The sequence below is a fragment of the Cervus elaphus genome, chromosome 30 (genome assembly GCF_910594005.1).
Source record: "Cervus elaphus chromosome 30, mCerEla1.1, whole genome shotgun sequence".
Taxonomy (NCBI): Eukaryota; Metazoa; Chordata; class Mammalia; order Artiodactyla; family Cervidae; genus Cervus; species Cervus elaphus.
The window spans coordinates 74203222-74225885 of NC_057844.1; the positions used below are offsets into that span (position 1 = coordinate 74203222).

Consider the following 22664-nt stretch of genomic DNA (forward strand, 5'->3'; position numbering starts at 1 on the left):
AACTGTGTTTCACTACCTCCTGGATGTGGGTGTCCACGCCAGAGTCATGCCTTCCCCGCCTCTTACTTTTCTGGACCCCGTGCTCCATCTCCCAAATCCAATGACATCTCTGACAAAGGAATCGTGCTGCTCACAGCTTTCAAAGGAAAGCACTCTGAGCCCTTCCAAAGAGACCATGTCCTCTATTATTTCATATTAGACTTGTTGGTGACCCTGAGGGGAAGTGTAGTTACCAACTGGGAAAGGCTTCCTCCTAAGGCCAGGGCTTGTCTGTTAGTCAAGTCACCGTCTATGGGCCTCCCCTCACCACCAAACAGACAGATCTTCCTCTTCAGCCCTGGCCCTCAAGGGGAAGTGGGAGTGACCTGCGACCCTGGGAGGGAAGAAGGGTCCAGAAAGGGAAGCTTTGGGGAAGTTATTCTGTGCAGGGAGCTCAGGCAAGAAAAGTAAACCAAAACTGACACTTCCTTTTACTGCGCCAGCCCATTCCGTCTGGGAGTAAACCTTGGATGAAAGTGGGATCAGAAACCTGTCTGGGCTCTATGCGTTCTCCCAGTTTCTAAGCGTTTGAAGGGCTTACGTGTCTGTCTATTCTTTGATTTCTTAACTCATCTGGAAACCCCACAATGTTCTTTTACTAACCTCAGATGGTGTTAAGAGGTGTTGCATGGACGTGTGTTGGGAGCAGAGAGGTTGGATGAGCAACCCACCTGCCATGAAGCCACGTCTCTTCTGGTTTGCCCCTGACAAGCGAGTCTGGTGCCTCTAAACACCCCTACCTTGAACCGTGCCTTCGGCTGTTCCAAAGCTTGGAGGGAAACCCCAATGGTATGTAAATTCAGCTCCTTCTGTGAGGGCAAAGGCAAACTTCACAAGTCCCATATGGGCTGGCTCTTGGAAGAAATCATTGTTTCTTCTTCTCGACCCTTCTCCAGCCTCCACAACCTGTCCAGGCTGGAGCTCCAGTGTGTGCGGGATGCTCCCGAGAAGGGCCCCTGCCTTCCCTGCGTGCCCAGCTCAGCCTCCCGCCTGCGGACTCAGATGGAAATGGCTTGGATTTGAATCATGGCTCTGCCTCTTGCCAGCTGGGTGAATTTAGGTATGTTTCCTAATTTATCTGTAACCCTGCTTCCATATCGATAAACTTGGGGAAATAATCACTTCATTTATCTTGGGGTTCTTGTGAGGATGAAATGAATTATTGCACTAAAAAGTGGTTTTAGTCAATTTTATGTTATGTATGGTTTGTTCACTTGTGCATAGTCTCTCAGTCGTGTCTGACCCCTTAGGTCTCAAAAAGTCGTACACTTTACCACAGTGTAAAAAAATAAGTAAATATTTTTTAAAAAGAGGTATTGTTGTGGTTCTTTAGCCACTAAGTCATGTCCAGTTCTTTGCAACCCATTGCACTGTAGCCCACCAGGCTCCTCTGTCCATGGGAGTCTCCAGGCAAGAATACTAGAGTGGGTTGTCATTTCCTTCTCCAGGGGATTTTCCCCACCCAGGGATCAAACTGGAATCTCCTGCATTGATAAGCAAATTCTTTACCACTGAGCCACCAGGGAAGCCCAAATAGTGGTATATTACATTTTATCAAATGCTTTTTTCTGCATCTACCTAGATGATGGCTTTTTTTTTTTTTCTATTCTGTTCTGAAGTACATAGTGACATGTGTGATTGGTTTGGAATATTAAATTAACTTTCTGTTCTTGAATAAAGCCAATTAGTCCATGGGACATCTTTTTTTAATTATTGGATTTAGTTTGCCTTTTTTTCCCCCAAGATTTTTACATCTATCTTCATGAGAAAATTCAGCCTATGATTTTCCTTTCTTATAAAGTCCTGGTTATGTCTTTGGATTAAGGTTATGCTGGCCTCAAATATAAGCTGAAAAGGGATTCCTTTATTTTTTCTTTTCTGAAAGGTTTTGTATGATATTGATGCTATTTCTTCCTTAATTTTTTTTTCTTTCTTCCTTAAATTTTATAGAGAGTTTTCTCAGGACTAAATATGGACTAAAATTTTCTGTTGGAAAAGGTTTTTAATTACAGAGTAAATGGCTCTCATAAAAATGGTACTGTTCACATTTTCTACTTTCGCTTGTGTCAATTCTGAGATGTTCTATCTTTCTACGAATATGTTCATTTCATTTAAACGTTCAAATCAGTTGACATAAAGGTTTGAAATGATCCTTCCTGATTATGCTTTTAGTGTGTGTAGGATCTACAGTGCTGGTTGCTTTTTATTTCAGATATTGGTAATTGTGCCCTCTTTTTTTTTTTCTTGCCAATCTGGCCAGAGGTTTATCAATTTTATTAGTCTTTTTAAAGAATCAGTTTTTGACTATGTAGATTTTCTCTATTATAAATTTTGTTTGTATATCACTCAGTTCTTCTTCTTAACCTTTTTTTCTTTTTCCTTAGGTTTTTCTAACTTCTTGAGGTAGACCACTTTTTTCAATCTTTTTTCTATTCTAGTACATGCATTTAAGGTTTCAAATTTCCCCTTAAGCATAGCATTCATGAAGCATAACATTTCAAGAATTTTGATACGCGGTATTTTTATTATTTAGTTCAAAAATGTTTTAATTTCTGGTGAAATTTCTTCTTTGACCCATGTGTTAAACTGTATTTCTTGTCTTCAAAAAATGGCTATTTTCTAATACACTGCTATTGATTTCTAGTTTAATTGCATTGTGATGAAAGAGTATCTCTTTAACCCCCTTAAGTTGTGTGAAATATGCTTTATGACCTGCTTGTGGTCAATATATGCAAACATTTTATGTGCAGTTGAACAATTGAAAAGCATATGTATTCTACAGTTCTTGGGAGTTCATTCGTGTGTGAGTGTGTATGCCTGCCTGTGTGCTAAGTCACTTCAGTTGTGCCCAACTCTTTATGACTCCATGGGCTGTAGCCCGCCAGGCTCCTCTGTCCATGGGATTCTCCAGGCAAGAATGTTAGAGTGGGTTGCCACATGCTCCTCCAGAGTATCTTCCCAGCCCAGGGATTGAATTTGCATCTCTTTGTGTGTACTGCATTAGCAGGTTCTTTACCACTGGCAACACTGGGGAAGCCGTGTGTGTGTGTGTGTGAGACAGGTGATCAAACAAGTGCCCACATGATGAAATAAGTGCCCATGTGAAACAGGAAACAAGTTTTCCCACATCAGCTCCCAAGTCCTGACAACACTTACCTGAAATGCTGCAAATTCATTTCTCCAGCAGAGCTGGACCATCTGATACTGTATTTCTGAGAGTATATCCTCCCAAGGCCGCTTCTGCCCTTCAAAGAAGGAATATTCCAGAAGAGCCAACAGCTCACTGGCAAGTCTGCAATTCTAAATGTGAGTCAAAGAGTATTCTGCCAAAATAAAGAATAAACAAATGCTTTAATTTAATTGAATTTGTTAAAGGGCAGAAGTCAGGAATATGAAGAGGGTATTGTTATTCCACTACCTACCAAGAGGAAGCAACCATGATGATATGACAGATTCTATTTCTTATTAAGCATTTTCCATAGTTGAGATCATTCTGTATTTACAACTTTGTAAATGCCCCTTGTTTTGGGTGGGGGGAATACTTAATGTTATTTCTCTAGTATTTCCAAGACAATTTTTTAATATTTTTTGTGTTTTTATTTTTAATTGGAGGATAATTGCATTACAATGTTGTGTTAATTTCTGCTTTACAACAATGTGAATCAGCTGTATGTATACGTATATCTCCTCCCTCTTGAGCCCTCCTCCCACCCCTGCCCCATCCCATCCCTCTAGGTCATCACCGAACCCTGGGCTGAGCTCCCTGCATTATACAGCAGCTTCCCACTAGCTATCTGTTTTACACATGGGCATGTATCTATGTCAATGCTATTCTCTCAGTTTGTCCCACCCTCTTCTCCCCGTCGATGTGCACAAGTCCATTCTCTACATCTATGTCTCTGCTCCTGCCTTGCAAATAGGTTTATCAGTATCATTTTTCTAGATTCCATATATATGTGTTAATATATGATATTATTTTTCTCTTTCTGACTTACTTCACTCTGCAGAACAGGCTCTAGGTTAATGTTATTTCTCCAGTATTTCCAAGGTTATTTAAAAATGTTTATCAATTCCATTTGTAACTTTATGGCACTGTGGAGATACTGTGATTTTCTTCAGTTCAGTTCAGTTCTCAGTCGTGTCTGACTCTTTGTGACTCCATGAACCGCAGCACACCAGGCCTCCCTGTCCATCACCAACTCCCGGAGTCCACCCAAACCATTGAGTCCACCCAAACCATGTCCATTGAGTCGGTGATGCCATCCAACCATCTCATCCTCTGTCGTCCCCTTCTCCTCCTGCCCTCAATCTTTCCCAGCATCAGAGTCTTTTCCAATGAGTCAGCTCTTTGCATCAGGTGGCCAAAGTATTGGAGTTTCAGCTTCAATATCAGTCCTTCCAATGTGCAACCAGGACTGATCTCCTTTAGGATGGACTGGTTGGATCTTCTTGCAGTCCAAGGGACTCTCAAGAGTCTTCTCCAACATCACAGTTCAAAAGCATCAATTCTTCAGTGCTCAGCTTTCTTTATAGTCCAACTCTCACATCCATACATGACTACTGAAAAAACCATAGCCTTGACTAGATGGATCTTTGTTGACAAAGTAATGCCTCTGCTTTTTAATATGCTGTCTAGGTTGGTCATAACTTTCCTTCCAAGTAAAAGTGATTTTCTTAAAGGGTCTTAATATTTTTTGACTCAATAATAATCTTTATCATCTACTTGGTACCTTGTTCATAAGCCTCAGAACTTCAGTAAGATTTTTTAAAACTTTGAAGTGCCAACTTCGTCCTTCCAACAGAGCTGAAGAATCTGATTACAGTTCTCTCAGAGTGATAGTCGCTCACACATTTTTTTTTCTTATGGCACATTTTCCCTACTTTACATATTTTCCCTTCTTGCAATTTTTCAAAATCAGCCTTGAACTGCTTCTAAATAGGTTTCTCTGTGGCAAGGTATTCTTGTGCTATATTCTAATCATCTTTATGGCCATTTTGGAATTCTATCAGCTTTTCAAACAAGAGCTATTTAGATTTATGAATGGCGGGTACTGCTGCATGGACAACTTTGTTTGGTGATGCTAGGAAGAAACTGCAATATTTGAAAATGAAGTCAATGTTCGTTCCCACCCCAGCACCCAGGTCTGTCTTACAGCTTCACTTCCAAGCTCAGTGAAAATATTCTTAGTGATGCAAGATCAACTCAAATGTGCTGGAGACGGTAAATCAGGCATCTGTCAGGTGAAAGATACAGACTCAGAATCTGCTTTCCCTTGCACCTGCCGTGTAGCTCTTATGCTGAATCCAGAGCTTAGAAATTTGCTGACAGTTGCCTTCTGGGGATGGGGAAGTCAGCTGCAGGCATTCACAATGTCTTTCCGTGGCCAGACACTGAGATCACCTCACATGGCCACGTACCTGAAATGCATCTGAGCCGAGTACCAGTCCCCCTACACATGGGCATCAGGCTGGGAAGGCATTAAGCCACTGTGGAACCCTAAACCTAATTCATTCAATAAAAATCACATGAGGGTTTACAGTGCACCAAGGTTCAATGAGGGCTATGGAGACATAGTCCTTGCCATCAATGAGCTTAGAGTCTTATGACAGAGACAAATATGTAAGCTAATAACAGCTGGGGATATAACTGGTGATGGGAGTGGTGGGTATATCCTAAGGGGTAGGAGGGGACAATAGAAAAAGTGATAAATAACCAGCGGAGGAAGAGACACTTGATCTGCATCTTAAAGGCTAAGTCGGAGTCAGACAGATCAAAGAAGGTAAAAGAGGCCAGAACGAAGGAGTAACAATAATAGAAATTACTGAGCATTTTCATATGTGCCTGGTCTACCCCAAGCCTTTTCTGCATATTACCTCATTTAATCCCCACAGCAGTACCCTAAGGCAGATTCTATCCTAGTCCCAAAACACAGAGAAGCTAAGGAACTCACCCAAGGTCATACGTGCAGAACCTTAAACAACAAGATGCATTCAAGTAACTGTCATCATTTTGATATTTCTGGAGTGCAGAGTCTGGTGGACTCGGGGCCAGAAAAGAGGCTGTGAGCAAGAGGGGCCAGATCTCAAGTAGCCTGAATGTCACACTAAGAGATTTGGATTTTAATCCTGCCTGCTGTAGAGAACTAAATATCCTGATAGCTATGGTCATACCAGAGTCAGGAAGCCAATTAGGAGATTATTAAAACAATACTGGGGGAAAAGGATGAGCCTTTGAGATGAGGGTGAGAAAATGAGGGTGAAGCTGAGAGATGATATAATGGTCTTCCCTGTATCTCTGCTTCCTCTTCTTCAAAGTATGCAATATCAGTTCCTCAGTGGGGGCCAGATACTGCCAACCAAACCCACATTTGGTTGGGTTCCCAGGGACCTGGGACAGAAAATGAAGAGAAGGAAGCGTGTGGCCAGTGGTAACTCCACTTCCTGACCAAAGTGTCTGCTACACTGTTAGGACCTCCAGCGGGCACTTTCCCCTCCCAAGGATGGTGCTCCCCTTCACCACACAAATCAGGCAAAGATAATGCAGCTCACAGGCCTGGGGCTCACACTCCCAGGGTCACTTCAACCCAGCAACACAGAAGTTGGCCTAAGAGTGGGATGTGGTTCTGAAAATTCTCCTCCATTTTTTGTATTCTTCCCTTCTAGATCTGCCAAAGTACAGAAGCAGAAAATTGCACAGGATGAGAAAAACAATATAAATTACAGGCATACCTGGAAAATAGTATGGTTTTGGTTCTAGATCATTGCAATGTAGTAAATACTGCAGTAAAGAATCACATAAAATTTTAGGTTTGGCATATAAATGGTATGTTTATACTATACTGTAGTCTACTAAGTGTGCAATAGCATTATATCTAAAACAATGGACATGCCTTAATTTCAAAATGCCTTATTGGTTGAACATACTAACCAAAACATCTGAGCCTTCAGCGAGTCATAATCTTTTTGCTGGTGAAGGGTCTTACCTCCATATTGATGGCCACTGATTGATCTGGGTGGTGGTTGCTAAAGGTTGGGGTGGCTATGGCAATATCTCAAAGTAAGACAATAATGAAGTTTGCCACATTAACTTTTCGTTTCACAAACAAATTCTCTGTAGCATGGAATGCTGTTTGATAGCATTTTATCCACAATTGCACTTCTTTCAGAGTTAGAAATCTTCTCAAATCCTGCCATTGCTTTATCAACTACATTTATGTCATATTCTAAATCCTTTGTTTTCCATTCAATGATTTTCATAGCATTTTCACCAAGAGTAGTTTCCATCTACTTTCTTTGTTCATCCATGAGAATCAACTGCTTGTCCATAAAAGTTTTATCATGAGATTATAGCAATTTGGTCACATTTTCAGGATCCTAGGTCTAGTTCTCTTGCTATTTCCACCATATCTTCAGTTACTTCCTCCACTGAAGTCTTGAACCCCTAAAAGTCATCCATGAGGGTTGGAATCGACTTCTTCCAAACTCCTGTGAATGTTGATATCTTGGCCTCTTTACATGATTACTAACGTTCTCAATGCCGTCTAGTTGAATGGTGAATCCTTTCCAGAAGGTTTTCAACTTACTTTGCCCAGATACATCAGACAAACCACTATCCATGGCAGCTATAGTTTTCTGAAATGTATTTCTTATATAATAAGACTTGAAAATGAAATCACTCTTTGATCCATGGGATGTATATTGGATGTTGTGTTAGTAGGCATGAAAACCACATTATTCTCACTGTATATCTCCATCAAGGCTCAGGTGCAGTCAGAACACATACATTTATTGATTAAATTCACCAATTTAAATGGACGAGGTTGGCTGGGGGCCCAAACAGTTACAATAGTAACAGCAGAGATCACTAATCACAGATCATCATAAAAATATAATAATAATTAAAAGGCTTGAAATATTGTAAGAATTACCAAAATGTGACAAAGAGACACCAAATGAGCAAATGCTCTTGGGAAAATGGTGCCAACACACTGGCTTGACCACAGGGTTGGCATAAACCTTCAATTTGTTGGGGAAAAAAACCACACACACACAGTATCTGTGAAGCACATTAAAGCAGACAGCACTAAAATGAGGTCTCCCTGTGAAACTCTGAAGAGTTTTATACAGAGCAGCAACATGTACAACAAAATGGTATTTGGGTTGGCTGTGTTTTCTTTCAGTTTATTATAGCCACCGCATGTGAACTCTGATCTACTTTCTGCGGTTGCTCTTCAATAATAACTAAGACTCTACTGTGATGGAAAATTCTAGGGTGTGTATCATTTGTCTTTTGCTGATGTATAAATATGAGAACTTTATGATTAACTGATTAAAAAGAGAGGAAAGTTTCATAATTGGGTTTTATAGAGCTATGGATTTTGCATTAAGTGGTTTACTACAGAAAGTTGGAAACACTGATCTGAGACATTAGACCACTCTGATTAAATTTATGGTACATTGAGAATACTTGGGCCAGTTATAGGATTAAGCATTCACAGTGCTGATATAATTTCACCTAAAATATGGCCTGTCTGGTGATTATTTTAAAACCCTTGACCCAGTCTCTTCTATATTCTCGTTTCCTTAAAAAATTTTGCCTACAGAGAGGAACTGGCACACTTAGCTTTCTGTAACTGAAATGAAATTCAAGACCTCATTTAAGTTTCAAATCCACTTGGACAAATTTGTGGGACAAGTTATAGTTTTAGATCTTGTCATTTGTAAGAGTTAACCTTAAAATAAAAAGTTTTTCATGCCCTACAACAGATAGTTTTAAAAGATGATTTGAATATTTATATGATGTAATATTAAGCAAATACTCTTAATCATGTCATCACAACTACTGAACTCCTTGTGAAATGTTTATAACATGATACTAAGTGGAAATAAGATTGTTGTCGCTGTTCAGATGCTAAGTCGTGTCCGACTCTTTGCAACCCCATGGACTGCAACGTGCCAGTCTATGTCTCCCGCTGTCTCTGAGAATTTGCCCAAGTTTATGCCCACTGAATCAGTGAAGCTACAACAACGTATTCACTGTGATCCCAAATATGTAAGCTTGCACACATGTGTGTGCAGATATTTGAGAGCTGGAGATTCTAGAATAGAGTCGACAAAAGTTTCACAATGGACATCTCTAGGGATGGTGTAACAGCAAATTTCTATTTTTCTACTTATTTATGATTTTCCAAAATTTTGGAATTGTCTACATTAAATATTAATATGTCCTTCTTTTACAACTGAGGAAGAAATAATTTTGTAAATGATTATTGTCCCTCAAAGTAGCTTTCTGGGAGCTGCACAATTGTTGCAATGACGCTGCCTTTGCCTACTTTTTATAATTACCCCCAAACCCACTCTATGGTCACAAGTCAAAAGTGATGTTTTTACCTTATAACTACACTTCATTTTTTGGTCTTATTTTAGAAAATGTTCTTATTCTGTTCACTCATCCATGTTTATTCAATAGCTTTGGCTTCAAACAACATTTGGCTGATTCTAAAAGTCAAATGTGCCTTCTTACAACAAAGATTTGCTATCCAGCGGGTATTTAAAAGACTGTTTTAAGGCTTCTATATTAGTCAGCTCAGATGACCATAATAAAATAGCCTAGACTCAGTGGCTTTAACAGTAGAAATGTATTTTCTCATTGTTTCTGGAGGCTGGAAGTCCCAGATCAGGGTGTCATCTTCTCAGTTTCTGATGACAACTCTCTTCCTAGCCTGAGGACAGTCACCTTCTGTCTGTATCCTACATGGTGGAGGAAGAAAAAGCTCTCTCTCTTCAAAAAGGCCACTAATCTCATTGGATCAGGGCTCCACCCCACCCCCATGACCTCACTTAAACTTAACTCCTAAAGGCCCTGCCTCTGAACACAGTCAGATCAGAGGTTAGGGCCTCCACATACAAATTTTGCAGAGACACGATTCATTCTATAGCAGTCTCTGAAAGCATTTTGAAATGAAGAATTTTCCAAAGTTTTGAGCACTGTTTGCCATAAAGCATATTGTTTGCCAGTTTCCTACTGAGAGGGTAACAGGCAGGAAGACCAGAGGTCTCCAAATGGAGGAAATAGGCTGCAAGTATCAGACAATTTTTTCTCTCTCCCTTAAGCGGCAGGAGGAAACAAACTCTCTGTGGACATGTTTTTCTTAAGCTATGTTAATGAAACTATGTATTTGCTTTGGAATTTGCCTTTCTTCAAAATGGTTCCACCTAAGACTAACATTTTTTTCTTTTCTCAAACCTTGGGCTGATAATAGCTCAACAAACCAGTGTTCATATCAATTGTTTTATGGCTGGGGGATGTCGCGCCTTGTGCCATCTTATCTCAAAAATGCATATTGTGGGAGAGGGGTCTGGTGAAACTCCACCAGCCTTGAGGTGTCTCTCTTATCTGACTAATGGCTTTCTGACAGACATAAAACATCTGGCTAAAGACTCTCCGACCCCCTTCTGATGTCTATGTCAGAAGCTTTCCCTGTCCCTTTTCATACTTTAACCAAACTCTGCTACACAAAAGCTCTTGAGTGATCAAACCTGGTCCCTGGTCCCAAAGCTAAATCTTCTTTGGAGATCAAAAACCCGACACCGTTCACCATAAGCTATCATCTCGGGAGCTCGTCTGGGATCTTCAGGACAAGGTAAGAACACTCAGAGCTCTAGAAAATTCTGCTCTACAAAAGCTCTTGAGTGATCAAGCCTGGTCCCTGGTCCTGAAGTTAAATCTTCGGAGATCACGAATCCGACACCATCCACCATACGCTATCACTACTATGAAGACTGATGCTGCTGCTGCTGCTGAGTCACCTCAGTCGTGTCCGACTCCACGCAACCCCATAGACGGCAGCCCACCAGGCTCCCCCGTCCCTGGGATTCTCCAGGCAAGAACACTGGAGTGGGTTGCCATTTCCTTCTCCAATGCATGCAAGTGAAAAGTGAAAGGGAAGTCGCTCAGTCGTGTCCGACTCTTAGCGACCCCATGGACTACAGCCCACCAGGCTCCTCCGTCCATGGGATTTTCCAGGTGAGAGTATTGGAGTGGGTTGCCATTGCCTTCTCCACTATAAAGACTATATCCCTTATTTGTGTGAATGGTTTCATTTTATAAAATGACTTATCTATTCTGCTAGAAAGCCTGTTTCTTTAACACAAATTATCTCACATCTGATCAAGAAATAGGAGAATGATATTTGCATTGCTCCTGTCATTTGTCTGATTACAATTTTTTTTCCTACTGAAACAAGAATAAGCTTTCTCAGCATTAGGGAAAAAGTCTTAGAAATATATGAAGATCTTTAAAGGTTTAAAATCCCATAGAAGTAACTTTAGTGCAATCAGTGGCTGGTTTAATGATCTCATAAACCACAATGTTTATTTTAAGCCTATTTGGGGAGGCTACAATTATAGATGAAGAAGCTACAAAGACATTTACCCCTGGGAAAAAACCAAAAATGACACTGAAGAAAACTTGATGCTGGATTACATGTTTAATGTTGATGAAACTGGTCACAATTAGAAACGAACTGTGCATCAATTCCAGTGTCTTAAACTGCAAAGGGTCAATACTGGGTCCTCTGACCAACAAGCAGGGTTTACCAGGCCAGGGTTTCATTGGATTATTATCACTTCTCTCTGTCTGTCTCTTGTTACAAAATGTTGTGGATTTTGAGGAATCTGTCCTATCCCATCTTTCCCTATAAATTCTATTTTGTTTTCAACACAGCACAATCTTTATTTAGTGGCCAAAGAATGGAGAAGCAGGAACTAAGTTCACAGATCAACTTTCTCTGCTACTTTCAATCCACAAATTTAAAGACAATGCTTTCAGCAACCCATGTATGGAGTTACTGACAAAGTGCTGTACATAAACTATCTTCTACAAATAAAAACATATAAGTTACATCATTTTAGAACCATTCCCTGTCTCGTCCTTTCAAAACTCAGTTCTTCTGAATAAACTTTCTAACCATCACCCTCCATTTGCATCCCCATCAGTTTAACTGCCTCCTCCACCCTCTCTCTTTTTTCCTACTTGTTGGACCCTGGCCACACTTTATTAAATTTCTACTGGTTTCTACAGAGTTTCTTGCTTCTGGGCCTCTAATCGGGTGATTCAGTTGTAACTCTCTATTTGTCTTTTCAATTTTGGGGACAGTGGTTTGCCCTGTGATCTCGTTTCTCTGATGGATGTAAGAAGAGCTATTGATTTTGGGTTTGTTCAGCTTCTTTCCTGTTCAAAAGCTCCTTTCATGCTGGACCAGAATCCAGAAGTCCAGATTTGTCCAAACTCCATCCAACCTGGGAAATGGCCTTCTGCTCAGTCCTGACTGACTCTTCCTTCCTGCAGCTTTGCCGACATGTAGCACGACATGGGCTCTGTGGAGGATGAACCCCACATGGTTCAGGACAGGAGACTTTGCAGTTGGTATCTTTCAGAATGGGAGATCAGATGTTTCTACACGCAGTCACTCAAAATTCACAATTTTAAATTTTGGATTTTTTATCAGATGCCATTCAAATCATTTGAGATAGCTATTTATATAGAAATAGTTTCATATGATAATAGGGGCTTCATGTGATAGCAAGAATATTTATAAGAGGTCTTTTTATTGAGATCAAAGAAGAAAACTGACAGAACAGTATACACGCTGCTCTTCTGTGACTAAGTCAAGTCCACATTTTTTGTTGTTGTTGTTGCAATATTCACTGTCTGAAAACACATATAGGCTCTAGAGGAAATTACTAATGAGTTTACTGTCTAATGAGAAAGGCAAAACTGACAGGAACAATTGCATAAAAGGCATTAATTACACACAGATTCAGAATACTCACAGAAAAAAAACAAAGGCTGAAGATTAAGGAGGATGAAGGACACGGCCAGGCTCTTCCTTGAATGGGTGGGGAGAACAAAACCAAATGGACCTGCGATGGGCTGATGCTTCTGAAATATCAGCCCATGTTTTCCTTCACACTTCTACTCCACCTGTGGTTTCCCTCCATCCCTCCTGCCTACATCCCAATTAAGCCATTTTGTGTTTATTGCCTCAGAGGAGAGGTATGACTTCGTGGAAAGGAGAAGATAACAAAGAAACTTTTATCTTTTCTGGTCCAAAGGCAGATGTGCTTAGAGAAACAGAAAAGCTTGGACAAAATGCCTGCTGGAGGTAACAGAGGACATTTTCTCCTTCCCAGACTTGAAAGATTTCCAGAACTCGTGGAACATAAAAGAGAGGGACAGCTGGCAAGCGCACAGGTCAGCATCTCTGTGTTGAATGAGTCCATCAATAACAAGAAAGAAATATCCACGGGTCCCAGATGAAAGGGACCTGTCTTGTGCATTAGGGTGCCAGGGAGGCAGCAAAACCCACCAGAGGGTTGATGAGACCCAAAGGTAGAAGAAACTTACACTCTTGGACTAAATAGATCCCTCCAAAGGAAACAAGACCCTTGAGAAGGAGTATATCTACACATGGACCACAACAAAAAAACAATGAATGGAGGATATGTCTGTGGACAGATGCCATGAAGGACCAGATGTCTCCCACCCCACTCCTGAGTCAATGGCAAACCCAAGCTCCTCAAGTTCTCAGCGTCAGATGGACATAACCTGCCTCTGAACCAGAGTTGACTTGCATTGTCTGGAACCTTTTGAAGTCACTTCAGCTGAGTTATTCCATGCTGGAGCCAGCAAGTCTGGCCTTGGCACTACCTAAGCCTTACCTGAGTATACCCAATGAAACTCAAATCAGCATTTCTATTCATCCCAGAAGAATGGAACCCACATTAAAGGAGGCTGAATTCTAGAGAAGCATAACATGTGTTTATGGACTAACATTAAAGTCACGCCTGCAATTGGCTAATTGGAAAAGTTTGGTCCATCTCAACTTAAATGAATATCTCTTATGTGTCAGAGACTAAACCAAGAGCTTTCCTCCACTTAATGTTCTCCATAACCTGCAACATAAAGAAATCATGCTCAGGGAGTTTAGGTAACTTGCCAAGATCACCAAGCGAGTGAGCTGGATAATCAAGAACTCCAGCCATGGCCAGCTAACAGTCTGTGCTCTTAACTTCTCTATTCTGATTCCTGCTGGAGAGCAAAATACATTGGTGAGATGCTCGGTTCCTGCCCTCACTAAGCCGATGGCCTAGAATGAATCAGGGGATGGAGAGGGCTTCCAAGGAGACTCCCCCAGCCCTGCTGAGCGGGAAAGTATAGGAGCAAACAGTGTGGATCATCCTTTATCTTCACGAAAAGGAAGGAAATCTCAGCTGGGGATTGGAAGGCAACGAAGTGTACATTACGTACTTTATAAGTATTATTGGTTTTAAAGTCAGAGTTTGGTGCAAACCTGGGTTGTGAGGTGCATCAGCTGTGTGGTCTCAGGCAAATAAACTAATCCAGCTGAATTTCACTTTCTTGACCATTAAAACAGAAGTCATAGTACCTAGGTCATACAGTTATCATATGGATAAAACATGCAGCCTAATAGCTGACTAGGAGTCAACATACATTAGCTCCTTTGCCCTCCCTCCAACACAAAGGATCCTTGAGACCTGCCAGCCCATCCTGAGTCCTTCCTAAAGAATTCTCAATTTGAGATGCCAGGTGAACCTTCCACAGTGACAGCAAACCCAAGCTCCTCAAGTTCTTAGTGTCGGACGGACATAACCTGCCTCTGAACCAGAGTCGACTTGCGTTGTCTGGAACCTTTTGAAGTCACTTCAGCTGACTGATTCCATGCGGGAGCCACCAAGTCTGGTTATAATTAACATGGCCTCTGGTTCCAAAGTCCTGGCCATAATCTACTTCTGGCAGATAGTGTTCTCAGCCTGGCCCTCAGAGGTCATGTTTCCAATTTCAGTGAATGTGTATTGAGTTCCCCTAAGTGAAAACACATGGTCTTTGGCCCTCCAGGAGTTTACAGACTGGAGAAGGGAAGGGATATATACAAAAATAACTAACACAAAGCAGACGGATAAATTCCACCAGAGAGAGTGAAAGCGCTCTAAGACATGGATTTATGCTGACTGAAGAGGGAGTCAGGAAGGCTTCTTAGAAGAACTGACACTTAAAGTAGGCCTTGAAGGATGGCTGTGACTGAACCTGAATAATATGAGGAGTCTGACAGAGGAGAGTACATAGATGGAGATTTCAAAGCAGAGGGAATATCTTCAGCAAAGACAGATGGCTTAGAAAGCTCATAGTGTATCCAGGGATGAGATGTGACCAAAATGAATGTGTGGTAGGGAGTAGCCCTGAATGGCCAAAATGGAGGGTTTCTAATGCCAGTTGAGAGTCTATCTTCTATATAATGGAGAGGCATCACAGACAACTTTGTAAAATGGCTAAAATAATTCTGGATGAATGGGGACAGAAGTTATTGTGATTATTACATGTTTTAACTAGAGTAATTACATGCATCTTTCTGAGTAATTACATGCTAAGGAAGTAGCATCACTGAGCTAAAAAACTTTGACCTCTGCTTCTGAATTTAATACTTTTTCCCACTAGTCCTAATCCAGGAGCTGTCAACTCAGAACAAAATAAGATCATCTGAAGAATTTTTTTTTTTAATACCTATGTCTGGGTCCCGCCCCCATAAATTTTGAGTTGCTTGATCTGGGATGGAGGTTGGGCATTGTTTTTTGTTTGTTTTGGTTTTTTATTCCCCTAGGTGATTTCAATGTTTAGGCACATTAAAATCCACAAAGTATGGACTCCGGACCACCAGCAGCAGCATCCCCTGGGAGCTTTCCGTAACTAGGAAAACAGGAAAAATCAGGTCCTAACCCAGACCTACTGGATCAGATTTGCTTTTTTTTTTTTTTTTTTTTAATATCCCCAGGTAGTTTGTGAACATCAAAATGTAAGAAGCACCTGTATATACAATATTGCCTACATGTCCCCCACTTCTGGCCAAGCCCATGTTAGCCTGAGAAGGGGAGACATAAAAACCCCAAGCACTAAATATGAGATTGTTACTGAATCATGTAACAGAAATGTGAATAAACGTATCTCAAATCTGCCAGGTCAGGGCTTCATTGCATGGCACCAGGTGACTTGAAGAGGAAGGAAAAGGGGTGGTAGGGGGAAGTGTTTAAGTAGAAGGAATTCCTGACAGAAGGACTAAGTCCTAAAATAGTCAGAGGCAGATGGGGGTCAGCAGAAGCCTTCAGTGACTGGGACATGACTTAGCACATGTTCCTGACACGGCAGTCTGGGCTCATGGGACAGTGAGTCAGCACCTGGGATCTGCTCCTGGTTCAGCCCCGGCTCCTCTGAGGACACAAGGCTTTCTCTTCCACCTCCATCCGTTCAAAGGACCACACGTCTATTGTCCTTTCTATCTGTAGCCGTGAAGTTTCAGGCCCCAGTGTATTGAAGTTAAAAGGAAAAGCTCAAAGCCAGCCATCAGTTTGCTGCAACTGGAAGCAAAGACCATCATGGAGACAAAGAAACAAGCTTTTAACTGCCCAGGGCTGCCATGGTCTGAATGTCTGTGTTCCCCCACCCCAAATTCATATGTTGAAACCTAACCCAAAGGTGACGATTCTGGTAGGTGTGGCCTTTGGGAGGTAAATAGGCCATGGCATTGGCGGGGGGTCCTCATGAATAGAGTTAGTGCCCTTATAAAAGAGACCCCCACAGAGCTTCCAGGTCCCTCCTGCCATGTGAGGACAGGACGTGACGTCTACAACCTGGGTGAGGGTCTCGCCAGACTATGCTGACACCCTGATCTCTGACTTTCAGCCTGCAGCACCGTGAGCAATAAATGCCTGGTGTCTATAAGCCACCCAGTCTGTGGGGTTTTGTTATAGCAGTCTGAATGCACCAGGATGGAAGGCATTACTAAGCACCCCCTTGGCTTCAGAAAATCATTATGAAATTGCAAATTTTTGCTTTGTTCTTAAAGCAGGAGCCTAGTAGGGAGCCAAAAGTGCTCAAGGGCACAGACAGCTGATGTGAGCTGGAAGAGAATTTTCCAGTAAGAAAAAATTCATCTCAGAGAGAAATCAAATCTGGCAGAAATATCTACCACCCTCTCCTTCTATGCCTTCCAACTCATTTCTGAAGACCAGCAGAACCTCAGGATTCACATGGAAAAATACATCACTTAGGTCTTCAATGTGTGCCTGTAACCAAGTTTCAGTGAGTTAAGAAGCCATCCTGAAATTTGAACCTACACTCAGTAACCAATGCCCTTCTCTGTCTATTGATGGTGGGAAACCCCAGGGTGCTTCAGCCCTTGTCTCCTACCTAGAAAAGGACCAAAGGGTTAACCTCTCTTACCTGGATTAAATTCTAAAATGATTTACTTTCTAGCTTCCTAAAAATGTTATCCTGAAAACATAAATTCTAAATAAATAGCCGAATTGGCATATACACTGACCACATCTGGAGATGCTTAGACCCAAATCAGGTCCCTGCAGAGATACACCAAGCATGTGAAAAGCAGCCTCCCTTCACCACTTCCTGGAGACACACTGCTTCTCACCCACATCCTGCAGGACCATAAGTGTTCAGTAGATGTTTACTGGTATCTTCATCTTTATTGTTAATATTTTAGGTTGAATGCTATGAAATTGCTATTTTTGTGGAGCAAAAACAGTCAGATGTTGGCAAGTTCAGAAGTTCAAACTAGTATCAAGTTGACTAAAAGAGATGTTCTGACTTTAGAAAAATGTACAATGTGGGAGTTGCGGGAGTTGCGAGTTTTATTTGGGGGCAAAATGAAGACTACAGCCTGGGACACAGTATTTCAGATAGCGCTGAGAAGCTGCTGCAAAAAGACAGGGGGAAGGTCAATATAAACATGCTTTTGGTGAAAGGGAAGCACATGCAATCAAACACATATTTTTGCAGAAGGTTTCTGCTAGCCACGAGGAGCACACGTCACCTTGAAGGAATTTAGTATTTTTCTAGATACAAGAAGATGCAAGAATTGGGTTCATAAAATCAGATCGTGGAAATATCTAACTATCTGAAGATCTCTTCTGACAGTTTTTCCAGAGCACAGAGTGCCTCATTTCTGCTCTCCACCCTGAACTCCCTTCAAGGGGTGCTGAAGGTCAGCAGCTGCAGTGGCTCATGATTTAATCCTTGTAGACGTAGATGGCAAGTGTCCTTGGCAAGTGCCAATTGACACTAGCATATGATGGAGTGATATTTACAATATCCTATCAGGTGTTTTCTTTTTCTCCAATTTACTTATTTTTAACTGAAGCATAACTGTTTTACAATATTGTGTTGGTTTCTGCCATACATCACCATGAATCAGCCATAGGTATACAAATGTCTCCTCTCTCTTGACCTCCGTCCCACCTCCCACCTCATCCCATCCCTCTAGGTTGTCATAGACCACCAGTTTTAACTCCGTGAGTCATACAACAAATTCCCACTGGCTATCTATTTTACATATGGTAATGTACATGTTTCCACACTACTCTCCCCATTTGTCCCACCTTCTCCTTCCCCAACTGGGTCCACAAGTCGGTTCCCTATGACTGCATCTTCACTGCTGCCCTGCAAATAAACTCATCAGTACCATCTTTCTAGATTCCATATATATGCATTAATATACAATATTTGTTTTTCTTTTTCTGACTTCCTTCACTCTGTATAATAGGCTCTAGGTTCATCTGCCTCATTAGAACTGACTGAAATGCATTCCTCTTTATGGCAAAGTGATATTCCATTGTGTATATGTACCACAGCTTCTTCATCTGTTGATGGACATCTAGGTTGCTTCCATGTTCTAGCTCTTGTAAATAGCACTGCAATGAACATTGGAGTACATGCATCTTTTTCAATTACTTTCAGGTATTTTCTACGAGCCAGGTGCTACACAGTCCAAGTAGTAGAAGATTTGCCAGCATAAAAACCAAATAAGACCATCAATAATACATAGAGGGATGGGGAGAAGTAGGCTTAGTACCAGACTCTTCCAGGCTCACCAGACTGGGAGATGAGAAGGCATATAGCGGTGGCTTTGCTGAATGTGCTAGGTAGAATCCTGGGATGACCCCTGTGACATTTATCTTAATCTAATCCCTTGTGGGTGGAATTTGTGATATGATGAGATACCTCCATTGTGATTATGATCAAGGTTGTACTTAAAGGGATTTTTCAACTGGTTTTGAGTTCATCAGAGGAGAGATTACTTGGGTAGACCTAATCTAATCACAAGTGCCTTTAAAAGCAGGAGTTTTCTCTGATAGCAGAATAAGAAGTCAGAAAGATTCTAAACACAGAAGATAAAGGAGTCCCTTTGAAGATGGAGGAGGTCAAATAGAAAGGAATGTAGGTGGCCTCTAAAAGCTAAGGGTCATCCCTATTGACAGCCAGCAAGGAACTGAATTCTACCATTAGCCCAAATGAACCTGGAAACAGATTCTTTTCTTAGAGTCTCCAGATAGAAGCTCAGCCCAGCCAACATCTTGATTTTGGTTTGGTGAGACCCTAAGCAGAGAACTCAGCTAAGCCCACCCCGACTTCTGACCTCCAAAACTATGAGCTCATCAATGGGGGTTAAGTCTCTAAATTGGCAGTAATTTGTGAGGCACCAATAGAAAATTAACACACCAAGTGCAAGATGCATTGAATGGTTACCATGAAGCTCTCAAGGCTCCAGGCGAACCTCAGCACAGCAGATATTCCTAAAGCACTTACCTTTACCTGGGACTTATCTCTTACCTGGGAGCTCTGATCTAATCAGAAGTGCAATCACTGAAGCCGAGATCTTTCAGAAGTACCAGGCCACGGAGGATGGGATGGGATGCCAGGCCACTGGAAACTAGGAGATGAAAAAGTAATATTAGAATTTCTAGTAGCTGCCTAAGTTTCACCTCTGTCTCCCCACCTGGGGTGGGATTTAGTTGGAGATAATAGTGAAAACTGCAAAGGAAGATGAGATGCAGAATCCCATTAGCATGTCAAGAATTCCACTCTGGAGCTGAGTTAGACAGTAGGGGTTCAAGTGAGCTGCTGGAGTCAAGGGTGCAGTACAAAAGGAAAGTAGGCAAAGAAGGGGTTGGTGGAGGCACCGATGAGCCAGACAGCTCTCCTCATTCTCCCTCGGGTACAGTTCACCTTGCACAGACCTGCTTTGTACCTGTGAAATATCCTTCTTCAAAGGTCCACCTCTGTTCTTCTCCATCATCTTCTCTTTTTTTAATTATTCATTTATTTTGGCTTCACCAGGCCTTCGTTGCAGCAAGTGGTATCTTTCATTGCAGTGCACAGCCTCTCTAGGTGTAGCGTGCAGATTGCAGAGTACACAGGTTTAGTTGCTCTGCAGCATGTGCAATCTTAGTTCCCTGACCAGGGGTCGAACCCGGGCCCCTGCATTGCAAGGTGGATTCTTAGCCACTGGATCACCAGGGGAGTCCCCTCCATCACCTTCCCACTGTCCCTTCAAGGACCAGGAGAAATCCATCTCTTCCAAGAAATCTGCTCTTGGAACAACTGCCTGAAGTCACCTTCCTACATCAGAACTTCAATTTTCAGAGAAAGACCTCTGATCAACAGGAGGCATTTCCGACTTGATTAGTTCCAAGGGCAATGACCTCATTTCTAGAAGCAATAACCCACCCCATTTTGAGGCAGTTTTCATGGATAAAGAGCTCCTCCTTGCCCTTAATAACAGTGATACCAAGAGAGTGACTCCCTCTCTGAGGCCCACTTTCCTCATTTGCAAATGGGAAAAAAATCAGTACCTTCCTCTAAAGATAGTCGGGAGGATTAAATAAAATAGTTCAAGTAAAAAAGGCTTTGAACTGTGTCTGACACTTTGTCAGGGCTTGACAAATGGGGTTGTTACATTGGAGAAAGAGATGTTATAATGTGTCTATTACAATGGCTGGTGCCCTGTAGGCGCTCAATGAATGGCAGCTCTTATCAGCCATGGCAGCTGTCTGAAGCCACGCAGAGTCCCAACTCCTCTCTTTTCAGCTGATACCTCCAAATACATAAAGACAGTTGTATAAGCTGCCTGAAATAAAATATATGATCAATAAATGCTATTTCCTTTATTTCCTAAATGTTCTCCTGTCCAAGCAAAAGGCCCACTTTTCAGGTCCTCTTCTTCCACACAGCCTCTACCAAGTTAATAACTGCCTCCCTCCAAATGAACCCCCACCAACCAAAGAGAGTTCTAGCCACATGACTACATATTCAGTGAATACAGAGACGCCATCATCTCCCTTCAACTGGAAAGAGCAGTTCTCCTAATTTGATGGTATTACTTTTTCAAATATAAAATCCGGACTTTTGATCACTTACATTTCCATCCACAGGTCTCTAATTTAATTTAATCCTTCAAGATAATTTGAAATTTTTGTTCTCTTATCCATTATATTTGCTATTCTTTTCAGCTTTGTCATCTGAAAATTTGAGAGCCCGCTTCCCAAACCTCCATCACCATTTGGCACTAACTTCGTTTTTATATCTCATCTCCTAATGGATTTAAAGAAGTTTGTGGGTAAAAAAAACTTCCATGCTTTATGGTATCCTCTACCATAGTAGCTTTTAAACTTTTGTAAGAGAGAAATACATGGTGAGAAATACATTTAACACTGCAATTCAATTCATTTACACATACATATCCTGATTAAAAAAATTAATAAGATAACATTTATATTTATGATGGTCTCTGATATTCATTCTAATTTTAATAGATTTAATTAATTTATTAATCATTGGTTGAGATCCACCTGATTGGTTTCACAATGTGTTAACAGATCCTGGTCTGTTGTTTGCAATATGCTGTTCTATCAATTGGCTTTTAAAATTTTCCACTAAGGTGGCTAAGTAAAGGTCATCTGTGTTCTGGGGTAAGGTAGCATAGCTGCCCAAAGAAATCTTTGCTTTCGGAAAATCATTTAATGATTGTATTAATTCCTTACTTCTACACGAAGCTCAAAAATAGGGTAGAACTCCCCTGGTGGTACAGTGGTTAAGAATCTGCCTGGCAACACAGGGGTCACAGGTTCGATCCTTGGTTGGGGATGATCCTACACGCCGTGGAGCAACTAAGCCTGTGGGTCACAACTACTGAGCCTGCGTGCTGCAGCTACTGAAGACCACGTGCCACAACAGGAGAAGCCACCACAGTAAGAAGCCCACCTACCGCAACAAAGAGTAGCCTCTGCTTGTCACAACTAGAGAAAGCCCGCATGCAGCAATGAGGACCCCGCACAACCAAAAGCAGATAAATACTTTAAAAAAAGAGTAGGGTAAAACTCATTTAGTCAAACTTCTCAAATGTTAGATCTGCAAATGGAGTAAAACTAATTTAGTTAATCTGCTAATTTAAAGAAATTGAGATACTTCATGTTAAAACTCTATAATATGGAATAAACATCCAAAAACAAAAGGCTACCTTATTCTTTTTAGCAAGCAGAACTTGAGATGACCAGTACCTTGGACTTTCCAAAGGATCGAACCTGTGACCCCTGCAATGCCAGGCAGATTCTTAACCACTGTACCACGAGGGAAGTCCTACCCTATTTTTGAGCTTCGTGTAGAAGTAAGGAATTAGTATAATTACTGAGGGACTTTCCTAAAGCAAAGATTTCTTTGGGAAGCTATGCTACCTTGCCCCAGAGCACAGATGACCACT

General features: G+C 41.4%; 1 long non-coding RNA gene across 1 annotated transcript; it reads left to right on the forward strand.

The window, feature by feature from the left end:
* The first annotated feature begins 604 nt into the window (after nucleotides 1-604).
* LOC122686572 lies at nucleotides 605-21574 on the forward strand. The gene is made up of 3 exons (XR_006338834.1): nucleotides 605-828; nucleotides 936-1099; nucleotides 21418-21574. It is a non-coding gene; the product is annotated as an uncharacterized LOC122686572 (long non-coding RNA).
* The last annotated feature ends 1090 nt before the right edge of the window (nucleotides 21575-22664 follow it).